The sequence below is a fragment of the Bombina bombina genome, chromosome 3 (genome assembly GCF_027579735.1).
Source record: "Bombina bombina isolate aBomBom1 chromosome 3, aBomBom1.pri, whole genome shotgun sequence".
NCBI classification, from domain to species: domain Eukaryota; kingdom Metazoa; phylum Chordata; class Amphibia; order Anura; family Bombinatoridae; genus Bombina; species Bombina bombina.
Window position 1 is genome coordinate 334,849,622 of NC_069501.1, and position 26,808 is coordinate 334,876,429.

Sequence of the window (26,808 nt, forward strand, 5' to 3'; positions counted from 1 at the left end):
TTAAAGGATTATGTTGAGAGTTATAAAGACTGTACAATGTTTTTACCATTGTCACAACAGAAAGAGAAATGTAAAACATCACCGTACTTGAACTAAGTGCCACTTTGTATTCATTATCAAAATATTAAATTGATGGAGTTAAAGGAACAGAAAGGTCAAAATTAAACTTACATTGATTGGATAGAACATGATATTTTAAACAACTTTCCAATTTACTTCTCTTATCAATTGTGCTTAGTTCTTTTGATATCCTTTGTGAAAGAGTAATCCTAGGTGAGCTCAGGAGCGGACACGTGTCTTAAGCCACCTGGAATCAGTGTTTGCATCATTGTTTATAGACATGTTCTACATACTTACAAACACTGGTGCCATAGACTGCTAAAGACAAGTGCATACTCCGAAACTCCTATTAGCCTACCTAGGTTTAGTCTTCAACAAAGAATATCTAGAGAACAAAGCAAATTTGATAATAGAAGTAAATTGGAAAATTGTTTAAAAAACACATGCTCTGTTTGAATCATGAAATTTTAATTTTGACTTTACTGTTCCATTAAGAAAACCATGACCTTTTTACCTAGTTTATGTTAAAATGTGACCAATAATGTTAAAAGTATGTATTATACCATGTATTAAAACAAAAAGATTGTTTTAGAAATATTTTCACAGCAGTGCCTAAAAACTATGGCCTAGATTTAGAGTTTGGCGGTAGCCGTGAAAACCAGCGTTAGAGGCTCCTAACGCTGGTTTTAGGCTACCGCCGGTATTTGGAGTCAGTCAGGAAAGGGTCTAACGCTCACTTTTCAGCCGCGACTTTTCCATACCGCAGACCCCCTTACGTCAATTGCGTATCCTATCTTTTCAATGGGATCTTTCTAACTCCGGTATTTAGAGTCGTGGCTGAAGTGAGCGTTAGAATTCTAACAACAAAACTCCAGCCGCAGAAAAAAGTCAGTAGTTAAGAGCTTTCTGGGCTAACGCCGGTTTATAAAGCTCTTAACTACTGTGCTCTAAAGTACACTAACACCCATAAACTACCTATGTACCCCTAAAACGAGGTCCCCCCACATCGCCGCCACTCGATTAAATTTTTTTAACCCCTAATCTGCCGACCGCCACGTACGTTATACTTATGTACCCCTAATCTGCTGCCCCTAACACCGCCGACCCCTATATTATATTTATTAACCCCTAATCTGCCCCCCTCAACGTCGCCTCCACCTGCCTACACTTATTAACCCCTAATCTGCTGTGCGGATCTCACCGCTACTATAATAAAGTTATTAACCCCTAATCCGCCTCACTCCCGCCTCAATAACCCTATAATAAATAGTATTAACCCCTAATCTGCCCTACCTAACATCGCCGACACCTAACTTCAATTATTAACCCCTAATCTGCCGACCGAATCTCGCCGCTATTCTAATAAATGGATTAACCCCTAAAGCTAAGTCTAACCCTAACACTAACACCCCCTAAGTTAAATATAATTTAAATCTAACGAAATAAATTAACTCTTATTAAATAAATTATTCCTATTTAAAGCTAAATACTTACCTGTAAAATAAACCCTAATATAGCTACAATATAAATTATAATTATATTATAGCTATTTTAGGATTTATATTTATTTTACAGGTAACTTTGTATTTATTTTAACCAGGTACAATAGCTATTAAATAGTTAAGAACTATTTAATAGCTAAAATAGTTAAAATAATTACAAAATTACCTGTAAAATAAATCCTAACCTAAGTTACAATTAAACCTAACACTACACTATCAATAAATAAATTAAATAAAATACCTACAATTACCTACAATTAAACCTAACGCTACACTATCAATAAATTAATTAAATACAATATCTACAAATAAATACAATTAAATAAACTAACTAAAGTACAAAAAATAAAAAAAGAACTAAGTTACAAAAAATAAAAAAATATTTACAAACATCAGAAAAATATTACAACAATTTTAAACTTATTACACCTACTCTAAGCCCCCTAATAAAATAACAAAGACCCCCAAAATAAAAAAATGCCCTACCCTATTCTAAATTACTAAAGTTCAAAGCTCTTTTACCTTACCAGCCCTGAACAGGGCCCTTTGCAGGGCATGCCCCAAAGAATTCAGCTCTTTTGCCTGTAAAAAAAAAACATACAATACCCCCCCCCAACATTACAACCCACCACCCACATACCCCTAATCTAACCCAAACCCCCCTTAAATAAACCTAACACTAAGCCCCTGAAGATCTTCCTACCGTGTCTTCACCATGCCAGGTATCACCGATCGTTCCAGGCTCCGAAATCTTCATCTAAGCCCAAGCAGGGGCTAGACATCCATCATCCAACGGCTGAAGAAGTCCAGAAGAGGCTCCAAAGTCTTCATCCTATCTGGGAAGAAGAGTAGATCCGGACCGGCAACCATCTTCTTCCAAGCGGCATCTTCTATCTTCATCCGATGAGGACCGGCTCCATCTTGAAGACCTCCACCGCGGACCCATCTTCTTCTGACGACTTCCCGACGAATGATGGTTCCTTTAAGGGACGTCATCCAAGATGGCGTCCCTCGAATTCCGATTGGCTGATAGGATTCTATCAGCCAATCGGAATTAAGGTAGGAAAATTCTGATTGGCTGATGGAATCAGCCAATCAGAATCAAGTTCAATCCGATTGGCTGATCCGATCAGCCAATCAGATTGAGCTCGCATTCTATTGGCTGATCGGAACAGCCAATAGAATGCGAGCTCAATCTGATTGGCTGATTGAATCAGCCAATCGGATTGAACTTGATTCTGATTGGCTGATTCCATCAGCCAATCAGAATTTTCCTACCTTAATTCCGATTGGCTGATAGAATCCTATCAGCCAATCGGAATTCGAGGGACGCCATCTTGGATGACATCCCTTAAAGGAACCATCATTCGTCGGGAAGTCGTCGGAAGAAGAAGATGGGTCCGCGGTGGAGGTCTTCAAGATGGAGCCGGTCCTCATCGGATGAAGATAGAAGATGCCGCTTGGAAGAAGATGGTTGCCGGTCCGGATCTACTCTTCTTCCCGGATAGGATGAAGACTTTGGAGCCTCTTCTGGACTTCTTCAGCCGTCGGATGATGGATGTCTAGCCCCCGCTTGGGCTTAGATGAAGATTTTGGAGCCTGGAATGATTGGTGATACCTGGCATGGTGAAGACAAGGTAGGAAGATCTTCAGGGGCTTAGTGTTAGGTTTATTTAAGGGGGTTTTGGGTTAGATTAGGGGTATGTGGGTGGTGGGTTGTAATGTTGGGGGGGTATTGTATGTGTTTTTTTTACAGGCAAAAGAGCTGAATTCTTTGGGGCATGCCCCGCAAAGGGCCCTGTTCAGGGCTGGTAAGGTAAAAGAGCTTTGAACTTTAGTAATTTAGAATAGGGTAGGGCATTTTTTTATTTTGGGGGTCTTTGTTATTTTATTAGGGGGCTTAGAGTAGGTGTAATTAGTTTAAAATTGTTGTAATATTTTTCTGATGTTTGTAAATATTTTTTTATTTTTTGTAACTTAGTTCTTTTTTATTTTGTGTAATTTAGTTAGTTTATTTCATTGTATTTATTTGTAGATATTGTATTTAATTAATTTATTGATAGTGTAGTGTTAGGTTTAATTGTAGGTAATTGTAGGTATTTTATTTAATTAATTTATTGATAGTGTAGTGTTAGGTTTAATTGTAATTTAGGTTAGGATTTATTTTACAGGTAATTTTGTAATTATTTTAACTATTTTAGCTATTAAATAGTTCTTAACTATTTAATAGCTATTGTACCTGGTTAAAATAAATACAAAGTTACCTGTAAACTAAATATAAATCCTAAAATAGCTATATTATAATTATAATTTATATTGTAGCTATATTAGGATTTATTTTACAGGTAAGTATTTAGCTTTAAATAGAAATAATTTATTTAATAAGAGTTAATTAATTTCGTTAGATTTAAATTATATTTAAGTTAGGGGGTGTTAGGGTTAGGGTTAGACTTAGCTTTAGGGGTTAATACATTTATTAGAATAGCGGTGAGCTCCAGTCGGCAGATTAGGGGTTAATGTTTGAAGTTAGGTGTCGGCGATGTTAGGGAGGGCAGATTAGGGGTTAATACTATTTATTATAGGGTTAGTGAGGCGGATTAGGGGTTAATAACTTTATTATAATAGCGGTGCGGGCCGGTCGGCAGATTAGGGGTTAATAAGTGTAGGCAGGTGGAGGCGACGTTGTGGGGGGCAGATTAGGGGTTAATAAATATAATATAGGGGTCGGCGGTGTTAGGGACAGCAGATTAGGGGTACATAGGGATAATGTAAGTAGCGGTGGTTTACGGAGCGGCAGATTAGGGGTTAATAATAATATGTAGGGGTCAGCGATAGCGGGGGTGGCAGAATAGGGGTTAATAAGTCTAAGGTTAGGGGTGTTTAGACTCGGGGTACATGTTAGAGTGTTAGGTGCAGACGTAGGAAGTGTTTCCCCATAGCAAACAATGGGGCTGCGTTAGGAGCTGAACGCGGCTTTTTTGCAGGTGTTAGGTTTCTTTTCAGCTCAAACAGCTCCATTGTTTCCTATGGGGGAATCATGCACGAGCACGTTTTTGAAGCTGGCCGTGTCCGTAAGCAACTCTGGTATCGTGAGTTGAAGTTGCGTTAAATATGCTGTACGCTCCTTTTTTGGAACCTAACGCAGCCATTCTGTGGACTCTCAATACCAGAGTTATTTAAAAGGTGCGGCCAGAAAAAAGCCAGCGTTAGCTACGCGGGTCGTTACCGACAAAACTCTAAATCTAGCCGTATGGTAGCTCAATAGCGTAGTAAAGTTCATTTTAAAGACAAATATAGAATTTAGCAGAATTATTGAATGTTTTGTATGCTTTGAACAAGACTGTGAATTCTTAAGAGTACAGCAATCTAATGGAGTGACTGACAGAGTGATATAGAAAATTGTATAAGGAAAACCAGTCAGGAATAGGCATTTATGATGGGCAGGAACAGATGATAGCTTGGGAGATCAGTTGCAGTAGAGTGAGGAATACAGAGAGAGGACTGCAATCTTCATAGTGTCTTGCATGAGAAAGTGGCAAATTTTGAATGTATTTTGAAGGTACAGGATGCATCATACATTACCCAAAAATTATGGTGATGAGAAAATTAAAGTTGTGAATAAAACATGATCTAAAGTCTGAAGATGACAACTGAATGATCAAAGAAGAAAATAAGGTATGCAGAATGTCTTTAGTATATAAGGGTGGAAGAAATGTCAAGATGATATATATAGAGGATATGGTTATAGAAATGGGAAAGGAAAAACAATATGGATATGTCAGATGTTTTTTTAAGGTTGATAGTTGTTATGTGTCTGTGGGGGGTTAAAAGTAACAGTAACAGCTGTTGATAGATTAATAAAGCTAAAGATGCCTTTAGACCTGGCTGTAAGCAGGTCATTTGTCACCCTACTGATTACAGTCTCTGTGGAGTGTTTGGGATGAAAGACAAATTGCATAGGGTCTAAAGGAGAACACATATATATATATATATATATATATATATATATATATATATATATATATATATATATATATATATATATATATATATATATCTATATATATATATATATATATATATATATATATATCCACCAATTGTTATGATTTTTTAAGGTGATAGAGGAGGAAGATTGGATGGTAGTTGGAGGGGGAGGCTGGGTCAAGTGAAGATTATTAAAAGGTTATATTGATATACCTTTTATCGCTGTGATTACCTTGCATCTATGCCTCTGTACACTGAGCCCTTATTTCAGTTCTTTTGACAGAGTTGCATTTTAGCCAATCAGTTGCACACTTGAACTAGCACTGTCTAACTGTGAACAACTGTCAAAATGCAATGAGATAAGAGGGCTTATAAATTAGCATATGAGCCTACTTAGGTTTAGATTTCAACAAATAATACAAAGAGAACAAAGCAAATTTGATGCTAAAAGAAAATTGGAAAGTTGTTTTACATTGCCTGCCCTTTCTGACTCATGACTTTTAATTTTGACTAGACTGTCCTTTGAATAAATATCTAATACCAAAATGGTAGAAAATACTTCAACTGTCTTAATATATGTAGGTTTTGGATTCAAGCAAAGGGGAATTTAGCTGAATTGCATAACACATTAATAAATAATGAATATCCTCTCTTTATTTTTACTACAGTTCAAATGACAATTTCTACTCTACCTTTATAGTGTATAAATAAAAATGAAAAAAAAAATGATATTTTGTAGCACTGAACTAATATATAATTACCAGTCACAACCATATTACCATAATTGTAATGCTTAAAATACTTAACAAATACCTTATAATAAATAGGAGTGTGCACGTGCCTATAGCAGTCTATGGCAGCAGTGTTGGTATCTATGTATAACATTGCTACAAACAATGTTGCAAACATTGATGCCAGATGACTTAAGACACGTGCACGCTCCTGAGCTCACCTAAGATTGCTCTATAACAAAGTATGGTGATGGTTCTGATTTGCTGTACTAAACCTGGCTATGTTTAAAATCTGTGTATACAGCAATGCTAGGCCTCAAAGGGAAAAGCAGATTAACCCCTTAATGACCACAATGTACCCTGTATGTCACTGGTCGTTAAGGGTTTTTTTCAGGACATAATAGCACAAGTCTAGCAAGAACACGCTATTAATACCCTCCCTCCAGCAGGCTTTGTGGAATAGAGCAGTCTCAACACTGGTGGCAAGACCGCGCTATAAAACAATCAAGTCCCAAAAAAAGGCCAGCGACATACAGGGTACGTCGCTGGTCCTTATGGCGTTAAAGTAAACAGGTGAGGCATTGTGAACCTCATTTGTATATCTTAATCAGAATTCTTTGCTGCATTGGAAACAATGTATATAGAGGTTTTGTGTGGAAAAAAAAAATAATAAGATTTGTTAATGGGCTACAAATTAAGTTATTTTATCTAATATATATATATATATATAAGGAACAGTCGGGGTGGATTTACACTCACACCTCAAAAGAAAAAACAACTTCCAGGGTGTCATGAAAAACAATTTGTATACAATATAGTAAAGATCCGCACTCACTTGACTTGTGTCAATTGTGATATTTATTGCAGTGTCTGCTAGTTCATGTGGGCCATATAGATAACTTTGAGTTCACGCCTGTGGAGTTATTTAAGAGTCAGCACAATACAGCACTAATTGGCTAAAATGCAAGTCAATAGATAATAAATAAAAAGTCATGTGATCAGGGAGCTGTCAGAAGATGCTTAGCTACAAGGTAATCACAGAGGTAAAAAGTATATTAATATAACTGTGGTTATGCAAAATGGGAGAATAGGTAATAAAGGGATTATCTATCTTATAAAACAAAAAACAATTATATTTTAGACTGTCCCTTTAAGTTCAACAAAATCAGAATAACTCTGTTAAACAACATAAGCGGCACTCTAATGGCATTAAACACGTATTACTGTTGTGTAGAAATGGTACTTCGTCCCACACTCACTGGGGAGGCAAAAATGCAAATTCTATAACCTAGGCTTTAAGTCTGTCTAAACCAGCTATTTGATGAGCAGCAATTCCAGGTTTGCTTTTTCCCTCTCGGACTATGGGGCAAATAACATTTTGCACAAAAGCTGTATAACATCCTTTTAACATGTTGAAATGGCTTTGTACTTGATCATTATTTATATCTCTTTCATTAATATAATGTACGCTTCTAGTGATACTTGAGGATGCTTGTATCTGGCCATGAATGCACCAGTAAAAGTTGTACTCCCTATCCAATGAATAATGAATTCATAGTTATGTAGAATTAATTCTCTGCTAGTTTATATTTTAATGTATGCTTAACTTTTTCATGCCAACAGAATTTTAATACATAATTTATACTTTTTTATAAGCTTATTTATTTATTTTTGTGAGTAAAATGTCCAAACATTAAATTTTATTTATAGGACATACAGAAAAACAGCTATTTTGCTCTTGATCATTCCTGCCCATGTTTCATTTAAATAATAACACAGATATATTTGGACTAATGAGCACAGATATCACGTCTGTGGGATAAACCTTGACTTATGACCTTAAAATCATTCTTTTAAGGGACATGCTCCTCCCACTCTACTTAAACCCGACAATCATATAGGTAAAGTCTCCCTCGTGAGATATGACTATTGCATCCTATGAGTAGAGCACAGCCAGAAACTGGTTTCTATATTTGACTGCTGCTCCTAATTGTCTTAACTACCATGTCCTGCTTAGGAGCTCCAATGATTATGGCCCTCAAGAGGGATTTTTTATGTGCTTAACCCATGGTAAACTATAATCAGTAATGCAAAAGTTACTTTAAATAATAATTTACAATATCCTTTTAAATAATGTAATTTTTTAACTCAGCTCTATCCTTAGAATGAAAATCCTGTACCAAATAATGCAGAAAATACACAAGTATTTCAATCTGACCTGTGAGTTATCCCGTTACTTTGCAAAGTTAATTATATTTTCAAACATGCCTACAAAATATTTTACATTCTCCTCAATCCAAATCCTATTTAATACTTCTATAATATACAGTATATATATATATATATATATATATATATATATATATATATATATATATATATATATATATATATATATATATATATATATATATATATATATATATATATATGATAAGATTATCCCTCAAAAAGAAACTCTGAGGGTGGTTAGATTTGGAAGATCGACAGAGACAATGCAGGTCTTGTAATAAACAAATTTACATCATCAGCAAAAAAGTGCTAATTTATTATTGTTTTATTTGACTGCAAGCCCTGCAATTTATTCACCTGCTGATTACTGCTGCAAGCAGTTCAATCACCAAAAGATATATTAATGGTAATGGGATAAAACGCTGAGGGCATTAAACTATATACTGCAAGCAGCAAACACCCTTCCTCCTCTATTTAAAGGGGACATTAATCTCAAGCATTTTCTGCAAGTCAGAAAATGCATATTAGTTCACAATTGTTCATTACAGATGAATTGCCCACTGGCCGATAAGGAATTATCCTATACCTTTTTTGGTGGACAGGAGCTCCTCAACCAGCAACAAATTAAAATGATTTATTTAGGATAGGGATATTTGTTTTTGTTGAAACAGAAAAAAAGCTATATAGCATGCATTCTTTAAAGCCAAAATGAAACTTTTGTGATTCCAATATAGCATGTGATTTTAAGACACCTTTAAATTCACTTCTAATATCAAATGTACTTTGTTCTTTTGGTATTATTAGGAAGGCTAAGGAGTAGCAGTCCCCTACTGATTGCTAGCTTGTGATTGGTGGCTGTAAAGATATGCCTCTTATCACTGACTCACCCAACGTGTTCAGCTAGCTCCCAGTAGTGCATTGCTGCTCCTTTAACTAGACATGTGCATTTGACTATTTCAGGCTGAAATTGATTCTGCAATTTTCAGAGCCAGATTTCTTCTTGTTAAAGTGCAACACGCTAACATCTGGATTTGCACATCAGCCCAAAAAAGCATAAGGAATATATCTAAAGGCTACCAAAGAGAATGACGCTAATTAGATAATAGAAGTAAATTGGAAAGTTGTTTAAAATTGTATGCTCTATCTGAATCATGAAAGATAAGAATTGGGTTTCATGTCCCTTTAAGATGCACAGAAGAAACATCAATTTATTAAAAACAAAATCCTAACAAATTATTTTCCACTTATAAATCATATTAACATTTTTTATTTATATAAATAATATTTTAACTTCTTAAATGAAATAAAATGCTCGGTCATGCTTCTTTTTATTCTGAGTCTATAACATTAATATTAAGGTATAACTATCAATAAAGAGCAGATTTTAAGATAACTGTAAATTATACTGTTAGGAATATATGTTAGATGCTTTAAAAGTTTTATTATATCAACACTGTGTTAACATTTCCGTGGGATCAGTGAAACAGTTGTTGTTGCTTCATATTTTTCCATACATTGTATAAACACAATGTTCTCTGTTTTTATTTCAGTGAACCTAAGTGTGTTATAAATCTGTTATTTGAGTGGAATGGTTCTTTTGATTCCTGGACTTTGGTATCCTACTGAGCAAATGATATACCTGAATTTTAGTCTTAAGATTGTAAAGATTCATATAAACCCTTTCCATGCAACCTTGCCAATGAGATAAAAGCAAAACAGAATTGTCAGCCTTTGCTTTTCTGCTCCATTGTCCTATTAATAATAAAAGGACATTACAGAAAACAATTCCATCAATTAATTTCACTTTTGAATAGAAGCATTTTTGCAATATATTTGTATTAGCAAAAAAGCTTCTAGTAAACATTATTGCTGTTTCAGTGTGAGCATGTGAAGCATATCTAAATATGCTTCATGCACCAGTATTTGAAGCAGAGTGATTGTCAGTGACTTGTATTGTAAATTAGGAAATACATTTTCAGCACAATACAAGGTATTGCCAGTTATGTGAGCAAACATTAAAATGCTGATACATGAAACATATTTACATTTGCTTCAGGGGCACATGAACAGTAAAAGCTACTATATAAACAGTCATAGTTTTTAATAGAAGCATTTTGCTAAGGCATCTACAGTATGTTGAAAACACGCTTATAGTCAAAGTGAAATGCATCTATAGACAAAATAAATGTTAAATCTTTTAAAAAAAAATGATTTGATTCTTCCAGTGTATATTCTTAATGGTTATAGAAATCTACATTTATGATTAAACTCTTAATCACCACCAAATTGAGAGACCAGAAGATTTATATGCTAATCAGACATCTCACCTTAAATTAGAAATTGCCTTAATAACAAATACAGAAAGACTCCTCTATCATCTAAATGTGTTTCTTAACCTAGATACTAGCCTAGAAAGTGTGTCCTATTATTGTCTCTGAACATAATCTCATCTCTTAACTGTGTTAATGCATTCCTGTAACTCAAAATAAACACAACTGAGGAAAATGTATCAAGCTGCATTCACAGCTTCCGAAAACTTGCCTTGAAGGTTTGTGTGAGGGTGCCGGTAACTCAAAATTTAAGACGCTTCCTTGCTCTAAGTGATTAACAGGCCCTGCTTTTGCACGATTGGTTATGCAAGTGCAGGGGTAGAATTGCACTGCAAGAATCATTTAGTACTAAAGGATGAGATTCCATAAATAAGTGTGTTTAAAAAAACAAACAAACAAAAACAGGTTAAAGGGACAGTCTATACAACAATTGTTATTGTTTAAAAGATAAATAACGCCTTTACTACCCATTCCCCAGCTTTGCACAACCAACATGGTTATATTAATATACTTTATAACATTTAAACCTCTAAATGTCTGCCTGTTTCTAAGCCACTACAGACAGCCTCTTGACACATGCTTTTTTATTAGCTTTACACAACAAGACACTGTTAATGTGGAGTTGTGCACTCTTGTGGAGTTGTGCAGGACACAGCACTAATTGGCTAAAATGCAAGTCAATAGATAATAAATAAATAGCCCTAAGATAAGAGGGCTGTCTGGAGGTTTAGATACAAGGTAATCACAGAGGTAAAAAGTGTATTAATATAACTGTGTTGGTTATACAAAACTAAGGAATGGGTAATAAAGGGATTATCTATCCTTTTGAACAATAACAATTGGAGTAGAATGTGCCTTTAAGTGAATAAAAATTATGTATTGTGTCTTACCTAAGTAGGGCAGAGTTTCTATAAAGAAAAAACTACCTTTGAACTTTATGTGACAGAATAATTTTCCTCATGTGTCTAAACTAAGGTCAGAAGTGTTGGTAGTCAATGCTCCCATTTATAGATTTCAGTATTTATCTGTTTTTGAGAAGTGGTGAGTTAATTAGGCTGAAATGTGTGAGTCTTATTCTGCTGCTTTGTATTGGTTGTTATGTTGAATAGACTAGTCCATTGTACAGAAGGAAGGAAAACAAAAAGTATACTGTAAAAAGTTACTGTGTAGTTATTTATTTATTTTTTATTTAGCATTCTCTATGTTTGTAAAGTGTAATTTAAAGCTTGTTCTATGGCTAGTTACCACCCATGAGGCTGCTTCTTGGGTGGTAACTAGCCATAGAACAAGCTATTATGCTATTGTTCGTTCCCAGGTTAAGCACTTCTCTCTTTTTATTTATGCAAATTATGACTCTTAGAGAAGTCTCCCTAAGCGTGATGCGGGAATCCAGATGTGGACCCGTTGCTCAGTGTGCCTAGAGGGATATGGCTGCATCTCACTGATGAGGCCCACACTAGGCCGAAACGTACATCGGGGCTGGTCTGTACTGTTAAGTCAGGATCAGACTGATATGCTACAGGAAAGTTCTTCTCTGTGAAAGGCACATATTGAGCAAAAAGAGGCTGCTTCTTGGGTAGTAAATAGCCATAGAACAAGCTATTATGCTATTACTCATTTCCAGGTTGAGCGCTTCTCTCTTTTTATTTATGCAACTTATCTATACTTATCTAACATATTTTATTAAATTTGATCTAGAGAATAACTTATCACTTTAGGTTTGCTTTCTTTTGACCACCCATGTTAGTTGTGAGGCCTTGCGTGTGTGCTGTTATTTGCTCACTTGCACACAATATGATGAGGTTTTGTTAGCATTATCAAAAATAAATGTTACAAAGGCAGTGGGTCCTGATAATATTCATCCAAGGGTTTTAAAAGAACTTCGATCAGTGCTAACTGTCCCATTAACTGATCTGTTTAATCAGTCACTATTAACAGGAGCTGTCCCAGATGATTGGAAAATAGCAAATGTAATACCTCTTCATAAAAAGGGCAGTAGAGAAGAATCTGGCAACTACAGGCCAGTTAGTTTAACTTCAGTAGTAGGGAAATTAATGGAAAGCCTCTTAAAAGAAAGAATTATGACTTACATAAAGACAAACAATTTAGAGGACCAAAATCAGCATGGTTTTACTTCAGGGAGATCATGTCAGACTAATCTAATTGACTTCTTTGATTATGTAACAAAAGTATTAGACAAGGGAGGAGCAGTTGATGTAGCATATCTAGATTTCAGCAAAGCATTTGACACCGTCCCACACAATAAACTTATTCACAAACTATATCTCCTTGGTCTAGATTCAAAAATTGTGAACTGGGTGGAATGCTGGCTTAAGGACAGAAAACAAAGTGTCTTAGTAAATGGAGTTCATTCAGCAGAGGGGGCTGTTACTAGTGGTGTTCCTCAGGGGTCAGTTCTGGGGCCTGTTTTGTTTAACATATTTATCTGCGATATCAGCAAAGGGCTACAGGGGAAAGTATGTCTCTTTGCAGATGATACAAAAATTTGCAACAGAGTGGATGTTCCAGGGGGGGTAGACAAAATGAGAAGTGATATACAACAATTGGAGGAGTGGACAAACGACTGGGATTTAAAGTTTAACACAGCAAAGTGTAAAATAATGCATTTAGGGAAGAAAAATCCAAATGTTAATTACAGACTCAATGACACTTTACTGACTGTTACAGACGAGGAACAGGACTTGGGAATTATTATTTCAGATGATTTAAAACTTAGTAAACAATGTAGTAATGCAGCGAGTAAGGCTAGCAGAATGCTTGGATGTATTGGTAGAGGTATTTGCAGCAGAAATAGTAAGGTTCTTATGCCACTTTATAGATCATTAGTTAGGCCTCATCTTGAGTATTGTGTGCAGTTCTGGAGGCCATATCTTCAGAAGGATATTAACAAACTTGAATCTGTGCAAAGGAGGGCTACCAAAATGGTACATGGTCTAAAAAATAAAACTTACAAGGATAGGCTCAATGACCTAAATATGTATAGCTTAGAGGAGAGAAGGGAAAGAGGTGATATGATAGCAACTTTCAAGTACATTAAAGGGTTTAGTAAAACTGAGGCTGTGGGTATTTTACATAAAATGGAAAATTCAAGAACAAGGGGTCATGAGCTCAAGCTAAAGGGTAGTAGATTCAGGAGTAATTTGAGGAAGCACTTCTTTACAGAAAGAGTGATTGATTTATGGAATAAACTTCCTCAAGAGGTAGTAGCAACAAACACTGTGGGGGACTTTAAAAATGCATGGGACAAGCATAGGGCTATCCTACGAACTAGATAAGTTTATACTGTTAGGTAAGGTCGGGCAAATTTGCTGGGCCTATGGCTCTTATCTGCCGTCAATATCTATGTTTCTATGTTTCAATATAAACTGTTGCCCCAAAAACAAAACATTTGCTGAGCAAAAGATGGAAACCCTAACACATATTCACCAAAGTTGATGGCCACCCTAACACATAGTTGCCAACATTTCCAGGGAATTTAAACTTTTAGATTTTATTTGTCATTTTTAAATTCACTGTTATCAAATTTACTTTGTTCTCTTGGATACCTTTGTTGAAATTAATATATACATATCCTCAGCACAGCAATACACTACAGGGAGCTAGCTGTTGATTGGTGGCTACACACATTTGTCTTTTGTCATTAGCCTGCCAGAATTGTTCAGCTAGCTCCCAGTAGTGCAATGCAGCTCTGGAATTTGTCTTACCTGCTAACTACTGTCTTGGGACTGTTGAGAATAATATATCTGAACGTGCTGAGGTTTTTTATTTATGTTTTACTTTGGCTAAAGCAGAAGTGGAAGTTTCACAAGTAGGCAGCATTTTATGAGGCAAATATTCCATTTTAATATCTTCCAATGCAGTGATTGCTGGCAGTGTTTTAATATGCTGCAGTAAATCTGGATTTTTTTCTTTGTTGTGTGTGTTATCTGTAATCTAGTCCCAGTACATGAAGAGCCTGATGTTTTAAAGGGATATGAAACCCATTTTTTTTTGCTTTGATGATTCATGCAATTTTTAACAATTTTCTAATTTACTTCTATAATAAAAAATGTTGTTCACTTTGTATCTTTTTTTGAAAAGCAGAGTTGTAAGCTTGTGAGCATGCACATGTCTGGAGCACTATATGGCAAGAATGTTGTCCATTTGCAAGAGATCTAGATGACAGTACTATTTACTGCCATGAAGTGCTCTAGAAAAATACCTAGGTATCTCTTCAACAAAGAATAACATTTGAACAAAGCAAATTTGATAATAGAATAAATAGGAAACATGTTTAAAATGGTATGCTCTGTTTGAATCACAAAAGATTTTTTTTATCAGATTTAACATTATTATATAAATAGGGGAAATAAAGCATGTTCCAAATTGTGTAACAATATTGAAATGCCTTTCTTCATCACACATTTCATTCTACCCACTTTGGTTTTTATAAAACATATTTCATGATTTCCCTTAACTGGCACAAGTCTAGCAACAGAAAACCACAAATAAAGAAGAACACTGCAGAAAAAAACTATGAAAAGAAATTAACAAACAAAACAAAACTCAAATGCCACAGCAAACTCAGTGGTGGGAGTACTGCACTGCACATAAAAATAAAATATAGACTAAACTGAGCAAGGGACCGACTAAAATGTCAGGGACTGGAAGCCAAAAAACAGGACTGCCATGAAATAAATTGTGACTGTTGGAAACTATGCATACACAATGCATACGGAAATGTCACCAGCATGACAAGCACCCAATGCAATAAGAAAGAAAGAAAGAAAGAAAGAAAGAAAGAAAGAAAGAAAGAAAGAAAGAAAGAAAGAAAGAAAGAAAGAAAGGAACTGCACAGCAAAGGGTTATAGAAAGTTAAAGATGTATTAAACATTATGTGGGATTGGTTCTGACACTTCTGTGTGACTGTATCTGTCTCTCTTTAATCTTTTTCTCTCTCTCTCATCTATCTCATCCCTCTCCCCAGCAATGCATACACTTAAAGGGACATGAAACCCACATTTTTTCTTTCATGATTCAGATAGAGATGACAATTTTAAACAATTTTCCAAGTAACTTCTATTATTTAATTTGCTTCATTCTCTTGTTATTATTTGCTAAAAGGTTTATCTATGAAAGCTCAAGAGCAGCAGAGAATCTAGGTTCTAGCTACTGATTGGTCACTGCATATATATACTGATTGTCATTGGCTCACCCATATGTTTAGTTAGAAGCCATTAGTGCATTGCTGCCCCTTCAACAAATAATACCAAGAGAATAAAACAAATTAAATAATAGAAGTAAATTAGAAAGTTGTTTAAAATTGTATTCTCTATCTGAATCATGAAATACATTTTTTGGGTTTCATGTCCCTTTAAGGCCCGCTGATTAAAACTTCAGTGGATAGAATGTGGGAAAACAGGCTGAGGGAATTCTCTGAAATAATGGGATGTCCCTGCAAGAAGTCATGGAACTTGCTGGAAAGGGAAATTTTACTGAGGAGAGTAAAGTTAGCAGGTACACACTTTTAAAATCAAATGCTGCCAATACAAATCAGATTACTTTGCTATAAGCATATATTATTTTGCATCTGCTGCTATGGATGTGTTCGTCTAAAAAGGTAGTACAAGTTTTGAGTATTTTGATAAATCACGCCACCTTTTAGCTTGCAAGAAAAAACAGCAAGAACTGCAGTGGGTGGAGAAAAGTCTGCTTTGACCATGGAACACCCATGTTCAGCGCTCTAGCAGAGGTGGGAAACTCATTTTACAATAAGGAAATTAATATGGTTTTCACACAGCGGGTGAGCATATGGGAAGGGCATATATGTGAGGCAACCAATCAACAGCTATCTCCCAGTAGTGCATTGCTGCTTTTTTAACCTACCTACCAACAAAGGATACCAGGAAACAAAATAAATTATATAATAAAAGAAAACTGGAAAGTTGTTTAAAATTCAATGATCTATCTGAATCAGAAAAGTTTAATTGTAACTTTTCTGTCCCTTTAAATTATGTTTTTTTGGGGGTTTTTTGGAGCCCTATTGTAATGTACACATTGGGGCTAATTTATCATGCTAGAACGGACATGATAAATTAGCCCCAATGTGTACATTACAATAGGGCTCCAAAAAAAAAATTGATTGATGTCTATCCTACATCAATAAATGACGACAGCATACGTTGTCGGCATTTCTCATTGCACAAGCATTCCTTGTGAAATGCTTGTGCAATACAGCCCCCTGTAGATTTGCGGCCCTGCTAGAAGGGGGTGCCAATCAACCCGAACATATCCAATCGGGCTGATTGCTTTCTGCCGCCTCAGATGTGACGGACGAGTTAAGGAACAGCGGTCTTAAGACCGCTGCTTCTTAACTCCTGTTTCCGGCGAGCCTAAAGTCTCACGCAGAAACAGCTGCATAAGGCTGAATACAGGCCATAATAAATCGGTCCCATTACCTTCACATACTTTGTAAGAAATACTATTTTCAAGATAAAAACTGCCTTCAGTGAATTCCAGCAGGGCTTCATAATACTAGCAAGATTTCTTATAGAACCTCACAAACCTAGAGAGCTTTAGAGAATTGGGCTCTCAGTGAGGCTGCAACTAATAATCTCAGCCACCAGCACTTTGGGCATTTGACAACCCCCAGCCCTGTGTTCCTTTCTCTCTCCCTCTCTCTCTCTCTCTCTCTCTCCCTCTCTCTCTTTCTCTCTCTCTCTCTATCTCTCTCTCGACCCTTAAATGTTATGCTTGTTAAACCCTGCAAATACATTAAACACATAGTTAAAGTATAACTTGAGAGCTGCAAAGAACTGCTGGTCGCAAGCAACAATTGCAGCTTATTCAATCAGCAGCTATAGTTGCACAGATGGGTCAGCAACAGTTTCTGCTTCAGACCAAAAGTGCCCTGCGGCTCGCAAGTGGTACATTAACTATGTATCTAACCCCTATGCTGGAGTAGAGTTAAGGGTCTCTATTTTTAAAAATGCACAAGATGTAATTTTTCAACTATGATGGACCTTTATTATAAATCCCTATTTATTCTAGTTTGTTATTGACAGATAGCTACAAATATAAAGTGTATGCATCCATTGCTTAATAATGTACATAATTTATTTTAGATTATGACCTTCAATAGTAATTTATTTTTGCATGCTCTGAAATTGTTCCAGTAATGATTGGTGTGAAGTATATCAAAGTCATTAAACAAGTTAGAAAGAAATTAAACTTTGGTATATTGATTATATCTGAAGACTGTGTGTTATACAGAATACATTATGTGCTAGAATATTTTCCTGAATAATACATATGTAAAATGTTATTCCCTTATTTGTTTTTTTATTTGTAGTCAAGTTCCATTATAAATCTGCATAACAAATGCTTTTAACTCTTAAATGTGATAACAAATTTGGCTGAAATATGTGGTTTTAGTGGAAATTGCAAATCCCTGAAAAACATCAGTTCAGTATTTATTGAGATATGTAATCATGAAACATATTAGATTTGACTCTTACTGGGAAAAATTGGGATATTTTGTCATGCTTTCCTCCAAAACTAATGAGCAGTTTGACTTTTAAGTTGGCTTGTAGATAGGCTTCTTTGCTCTTTGAAAGAATTCTGTAAAGTAATTTTTCTGTTTCCAGATATATGACATTTCAAAATTGAAGCATGATGATATTTGTGCTCATGCACAGTATAACAAAACAGCATAATGATTTGGCAGAGCATAGTCAGTAGTAGGGATGGGCAAATATCTGTATTTTAACATTTGAATGGTAATGTTTTCTTGGTCTGATGATCTTCCATTGGAATGTTTTTATAGAATTCATTTTAGCATTTAAATAAAGAGTGTTATAATTGAAAATTCAAAGATAACATGAATATCACATTAGTATTTTGGTTCCAAAAGACTTATATTTCAATGTATGAGAATCATCATTCAACTGTTATATTCAATGCAGATTTTTTTTTAGTAATGATAAAATGCTGCCAACCCTCTCAACCTCAATTTAATACATGTTCAGAAATATTTGCGCAATAAAAAATAAAAAATTATTATTAGGTATTTTTTTTACATATAAAATCATGCACGTGTAACATTTTTTGTAACTCAGTCTCATTTATTTGCTATAATGTTCAATAAAATTGCTTTTATTCAAATTATATATAGATAAAGCTTATTTTAAATAACACAAATACAATCCTTTTAACTTTAAAATATCCATGTAGAAGTCTGAAATTACAATTGGGACTTTCAAATTATTATATATGCTATCAAATGTATAAGCTAAATGATTTGCATAGAGATGAAAAGTGACCACTTTCTTTGTGTCTTGGTATATGATGTCATTATACAGTCTGAGTAGCTTAAGTCATAGAACAGAGAACTATTGATATTTCTGACATAGACTCAATTCCTGCTGAAGAAAGTTAATTTTTATTTTAATTGTCATATATCAGAGCTTATACTGAAATACCCCAAAGCTAAAAAGAGATGAATTGATTAGTTTGTATAACTGCTAGTGTACTTTACATGTTAATTAAAGGGACAGTGTACAATAGAATTGTTATTGTTTTAAAAGATAGTTAATCAATTTATTACTCATTACCCAGTTTAACATAACTTACACAGTTATATAAATATACGTTTTACCTTTGTTATTACCTTGTATCTAAGCATCTTCTGACAGCCCCCTGATCACATGCCTTTTTATTTATTATCTATTGACCTGCATTTAGTACTGTGTTGTGCTAAATCTTAAGTAACTCATTGGGCGTGAACACATTGTTATGTATATGGCGCACATGAACTAGTAGTCTGCTATTGTGAAAAGCAAATAAAAAAGCATGTGATTACGAGGCTGTCTATAGAGCCTTTGAAACAGGCAGAAATTTAGAGGTTTAAATGTTATAAAGTATATTAATCTAACAATGTTGGTTGTGCAAAACTGGGGAATGTGTAGTAAAGGCATTATCTATCTTTTTAAACAATAACAATTTCAGTGTGGACTGTCCCTTTAAGTACTTGGTTGATATATTGTAAATTTTTTTAATTCTATGCTTAGCATAACAATATTCTCCAGACATATTATTTGGACATTTGGACATTTTAGAAATGGTATAAATTATTTTTGAAATGATATAAAACAGTCTGTTTAAACTTATTAGAGATAATTGCAATTTGTTTTATTCACCATTTATTTTTTATTTTTTACTTTTATTTCTTTTTTTTTCTTTTTTTTTTTTCTTACTTTGTGTAGAGTCCAATTCTTCCTATCACTGGGCTGTGGTCTCTATGTAAAAGCAAAGGAGCAGCTTTTCCATTAAAGTGCTGCTTGGAGATACCTATAATAGCTGCAGTCAGTTTATTGCACATGCTCAGTTCAGGACCTTTGCTGCAAAAATAATGTAACGGTAGAGCTAAAGTTGTATCTAGCTGCAGGCAGTTATATAATTTCTAAGTGCTCATTTAGCTAGCAAACAAGTAAACTGTGAATTAATAGGAACACATTAAAGAGGAAAATACATACAGTACAATGTTCCTTTAAATTGTGAGCGCCTCCATCATTTTTAATCTGGTTGAATAAAGTTATTGATATAGAGGTTTATTTATTTCTTGTTATCAGATCAGTTATGGGGGAGAAGCTGAGTTTACTTTTTGAATTTCCATCACAATAGTGATTCTGTTGTATTTGTATTTGATTGACTGTATTGGTTATGCTTATGAGTTCTAGTTATAGAAAACATTGTCTGTTTCTTGTACCACCATCCTCTTCGCAACTAGATTCAGTTTATGCCAGGTCAAGAGACACAATTGTTTCATTAAATTTGTCTGTATATTAGCTATAAATAAATAGACCCAAGTAAGACACTCACATTACATGAAAAATATTTTTTTTAAAAAAAGAATCTGTTTCACATATTTCTGTTCTGTTTTTTTTTCTATGTAGTACACAGGTGTTTCAGAGTGAACATCTAGCAAATTCAGCCTTTTTTTCTTCAGTATTGTTATCATTGTTGAATGTATAGTGTTCTTTCCCTTTTTTATTCCTTTATCTTAAAGGGACACTGAACCCAAATTGTTTCTTTCGTGGTTCAGATAGAGCATGCAATATTAAGCAACTTTCTAATTTACTGCTATTATAAAATTTTCTTCATTCTTTTGGTATGTTTATTTAAAAAGCAAGAATGTAAGTTTAGATGCCGGCCCATTTTTGGTGAACAACCTGGGTTGTCCTTGCTGATTGTACAGCACCAATAAATAAGTGCTGTCCATGGCTCTGAACCAAACATTTGCTGGCTCCTTAGCTTAGATGCCTTCTTTTTCAAATAAAGATAGCAAGAGAACAAAGAAAAATTAATAATAGGAGTAAATTAGAAAGTTGCTTAAAATTGCATGTTCTATCTGAATCACGAAAGAGAAAATTTGGGTTCAGTATCCCTTTAATTGTTTTTGTCCTGTTTGACCTCTAAGCCTACCATATTCTGGGTAAGTGACATTTCTTTATTTTGATTAATAAAAAAGGAGTTGAGGTCCAAGAAAGGTCTATGTCATAAAGGGCATATTCTATAAAAGAGTAGAATACTTTGCCTGTATACAATCAAGCCTGTATATTAAGATCCATTTTAATTCAATGTTAAGTTATTTTCTCATCAAAAGTTAATTTTCCTGGTAGTAATGTAACAACACTAGGTTGTGACCCTAGCTTAAGTATATTTATAAAAGTGACACATTAAAATGGACAGTCCTATAGTGAACTAGATTGTTTTTTGTGTCAGGTTTATTGGTCAATCTCAAAAAAAATGCAGAAATTGTTTGTCTTTTTAAATTAAAAACTTAAAGGGACACAAAACCCAAAATTTGTCTTTCATGATTCAAATAGGACATACAATTTTATTCAACTTTTCAATTTACTTCTTTTATCAATTTTGCTCCATTCACTTAAAGTGAAAGTAAATCCTAGCATTTTACAAACGTTAGGATTTACTATTGAAACAAATAAAGGGGACTTTTATTCATGAAGTATAAGATACTTCATGTAGAAAGCTCCTTTATTTGTCTCAATTGATCGCTGTTTTTACCTTGTACAGCAGCCCACGGCAAAAAAAATTTTTGGCTAAGAGGTGACGTTTTCACCTCTTAGCCAATAGCCGTGCGGTAAATCTGGCTATTGGCTAAGAGGTGAAAACGTCACCTCTTAGCCAAAAAATGTTTTTTTGACGTGGGCTGCTGTACAAGGTAAAAACAGCGATCGATTGAGACAAATAAAGGAGCTTTCTATATGAAGTATCTTATACTTCATGAATGAAAGTCCCCTTTATGTAGCCAAGAACAAAGCAAATTAAATAAAAGAAGTAAATTGTAAACTTATTTTAATGTGCATGACTTTCTAAATCATAAAAGTTTATGTTTTACTTTACTGTCCCTTTAAAGGAACACTGTAATGTAAAATTATAATCCTAATGATTTGTTAAACCAGCTTTATAGTCTAAAATATATAGGGAATTCATTCTTTATGTTTATTTTTGCATATGAAATGACTGTTTTTGTTAATTGAAAACACCTATTTAAATTAGCTTTTTTCTATATACAAATAACTCCATATTTTATATTTAATCACAAAAGCTGATACTCAGAGAGAGAGAGAGAGCAATTGAAAGCTAACATGTCTTTCCTACCTCCTCCTGAGTTGTTGATTCTTGCTCATAAAGTTTTTCTTTAGGAATTCAAAATTATTCATATTTTAAGAATAGGTGTTGGTTTAGCAGGCACTGCTAAATACTTATATTGAATATGTATAACAGTTTTATTTTAACATTGCTTTTTTAAAGGATACATAATGTAATTATTTTGTATAACATTATTATTTTAACATTGTTTTTTACAAAATACACGATGTAACTTAAAATAATTCAGCAACTAGTTCTGCATTTATGAAACTACATTGCATATTGAAAGCTGTATTTTTTTATTATGCAGTATAAAATCATTTGATTGTTTTTCAATTTTATTTTTTAATGCTTTTTAGGTAAGTATCATATTTTTTTATGTGCACACATATACACAGCATGTGCATGTGTGCATGCATGTATATATATATATATATATATATTTTTTTTAATATATATATATATATATATATATATATATATATATATATATATATATATATATATATATATATATATATATATATATGCATATATAGTGTAAATTATAAATTAACTACAGGACATATCTTCTTGGATTAACTTGATATGCTTTTTTTGCAGATCCGAACAAAATATTGAAAAACTAACAATTGCCTCTTACTGCGTTAATAATCGGAGGACACAATATTTATTGTTAATTGTTCTTTTGTGAAAGATAAATTAAATTTGTGTACAGCTCTTTAGCATCACATTTTTATATTGTGAGACACACCAGTGTTTTTTAATAAACAAATAGGTTCTGTTGAACATTTATTTTTTGAACTTAGTAATTTTCATTGTCCAATATGTACTCAAACTTTTAAATGGCTCTTGATGCTTGAGTACCATGCTAATAAAATGGACTAAGATAAGAATTTAGAAATGGAAACAATTATGCTCTTTAATCATAAGCTTCATAAATCCAACAGGCTAGGGAATCATGGCTCATAATATTTTATGCTGCTCTGCAACCTTGTGGTTAAATTACATATAACTATATACATAACCATTTATGGCATCTAAAATATTTGTCAATCTAATTTTTTCCCTTTCTGCCTCTTACGTTTTTTTTTTATTTTAGCTATGACTGATATGGTATGAGCCTATTTAGAATAATGTGTATATTTAGAGATTTCCATCTGAACTAAGAGGACTTTTGAAGGACATGCTAAGATAAATATCATCTTGAATATTATAAGACATGCTGAGATTTTTCATTGGTTCTTTTCTCCCTTGGGGTATGTTAAAATAATATTTGACATTTGCATGCCATTTTGCCTAAGCTATAATAACTTTGTAACTTTGATACTATTCTGTAGTAGTTTTCAATTTTGTAAAGACAGTAAAAAGTTTGGCAGATCTTAGACAAAGATAAAATGTGTAAACAAACGTTCTCCATGTGCAAATAATCCTGCAGATGTGTTTATATCTAAATCACAAATATAAAAATAATCTCTCAATTAGACCTTCTAAATCTTAAATGTATATCTTGTTTCATAAATATATGTGGTTTCATTAATGTTAATTTATTTTCTAAGGATATTAACTAAACTGGTCAGATTTTTAATATAACAATGTCAGGCAGTATTTAGCTGTCTTTCTGGCAGTGAAACTATAAATAATCTAGGCTTATTGGGCCCAATAAAAAATGTCAGGCAGACAACTTTTGTTCCTGAGAACCTGGCTGGCATCACACTCACAGTTATCAGTGCATGAGTGAGAGCAGGGTTTGTCAATCATCCCAATAGCATCTTAAGACCACAGCTACTTAACTAACATTTCAGGCCCCCTCACACAACCCTGAAATGCTTGGGCTCCAAACCCATATCTACAGCTTCATAAATGAAGCCTATTTATCTGAAAAAAAAAGAAAATCAGATTTCCCAGATCATCTCTATTCAAGGAATAAAGAATCTGTACAAATGATGTATATGCACATGTGAAACAAATCCAAGAAAATTCGACAACATATGTTTTCTATAAATTCAACAGACTATCCATAAATATTTACACTGCAAGCTCATTAAAATGGAATGTTTTTCTGATTTAGATATGTATATATTTGAAAGTAAAACATTTATCAACTTGATATAAAATTATTTCCCTGGTTTGTATAGTGCCAAAGCTATTCTTTTCACACAAACATCTTATTTGTTTATCTTTCATGCTATCAAATCTACATTTAAAGGCTGAAGGGTTGTATGGTTGGTGGACTATGAATTTCTACTTCATATTTTGTCTTGTCTTACTTATATGTACCTTTTACCTCCATTATCTCCCCTTCTCCTTTTACATTTATGGCTGTTGACACTTTTGGAACTGGGAGTAGCACAATCAATATTAGGGGTGGCTAGCAGACATCTGCAACCCCTATAAATGTGTAACTGCATTCATATAGTATGCAAATATTTAAAATATTATTTTATATGTTAACAAATGAGCATGCCCCTTAATCCGGCAATATACACTATATGGCCAAAAGTATGTGGTCACCTGACCATTACATCTATATGAGCTTGTGACATCCCATTAAAAAACTATGGTAATTAACATAGAGTTGTCACCACTCCCTTTGCAGGTATAACAGCCAATAATATTCTGAGAAGGCGTTCCACAAGATTTTAAGCACTGTGCAGGACACTCAAGTTCCTCCACACCAGACTCATCAAACCAAATTTTTAATGGCACAGTCATGCTAGAAAGGGCCTTCCCCAATCTGTTGCCACAAAGTAAGAGTCACCCAAAGTATAAAATATCTTTGTTTCTTGCAACATTAAAATTACACTTTCACAATGTGCCTTATGGCAAAGGTGACATCCTATGACCGTGTCATATTTAATGTCACTGAGCTTTTCAGTATTACCAGTGTGTGGGGGGGGGGGGGAGAGAGAGAGAGAGAGAGAGATTGATTAAAAATGATAAACAAAGCTTTATTATTCTTGTATAAGAATAGCTTCTGGTATCTGTCTGTGAGCCTACTCAGCATGTGACTGAAGCATATGCTCTAAGGACATGCTTGATTGACAGGCAAATATATGTATGGTGGGGACACAGACTGACTAGAAGCTTTCAATGCCTTGAGATCAAAACAACATTAATGTTCTTTGGCTGATCTCTCAGGTAAAACATTATACCTTTTTCATTGCAATGAGCATACAAACTTGCTCCAGGGTCCCAAAATAGTTTGGTTAGGTTTAAGTGCTTTCTTTTTCTAATATTTATATTAATTAGAATGAATTATATTATTACTAAGCATGTTGGCCATGCTGAATACATGTATTACACATATTTGCGCTGGCATTCAATGAACAACTGAAAAAAAAAATGTTAAACATTTGAAGGAAAACCAGCTAAGTCGTTTTTGAGATATTTAATCATGAAAATAGGGGTTTATGTGATTCTGTTTTTTTCTGTTATGGAAAAAATATAACTTAATAATTTGGCTTCTACATAGTTCGATTTATATGCCTAGTTTGTGATATTGTGCAAAGGATTTGAATCTGGCAAATATTTCTTGAGGTACTTATTTTAAAACTTTTTTTCCACAAATATTCCCTTAAGAAATTGTAAAAAAAATGACCCCTTTCCATGATGCATATTCAATTGGATGTCAATAAATGCATTCTTACTTTGATTTTTAGAATTAGAAATAGTTTTAAAGGCTTTAAAAAAATATGTAAATTAGATCAGTTTACAATGATTTTTGTGGAGTTAGTGAATACCATTCTGATCAATTAGAAATTCATGTTGTATGGTTTTTATCTGACGTTTAGATGAATTTAATACAGAAACCATGACAACTGTGAAAATCCTATTTCTTATAGATATTCACATTTGCAAGTATAATAAAACAATATTTTCCAGTTATATGGCATAAATATTTATTGTACATAACTTGTTCAATTTGTTGCCATCCTAACAGATGGAAATTAAGAAAATAATGTAAAAAAAAACATCCAAGGTGCATACAAGGTTTACATAACAAATTCTAACGGATTGACATGAGGGACAACAATGACCAAAATGTGTTGAATAAAAGTGTTAAGAAAAAACCTTGTGAAATTCTGAAGAAAAACAAACAAACAAACATCTATTATAATTAATAAGAATATGGATGACAAGTGAGAAATATATGACTAGTAAACGTGGTATTATGTATAAGAAAATCCATTAGAAAAAAACACTTAAAATGTATGCTTCCAAATGGATTGGAATTGTCAAAAAAATTAAATTCAGTAAAGATCTAGGTTGAGCATTTGCACAACTATGGGT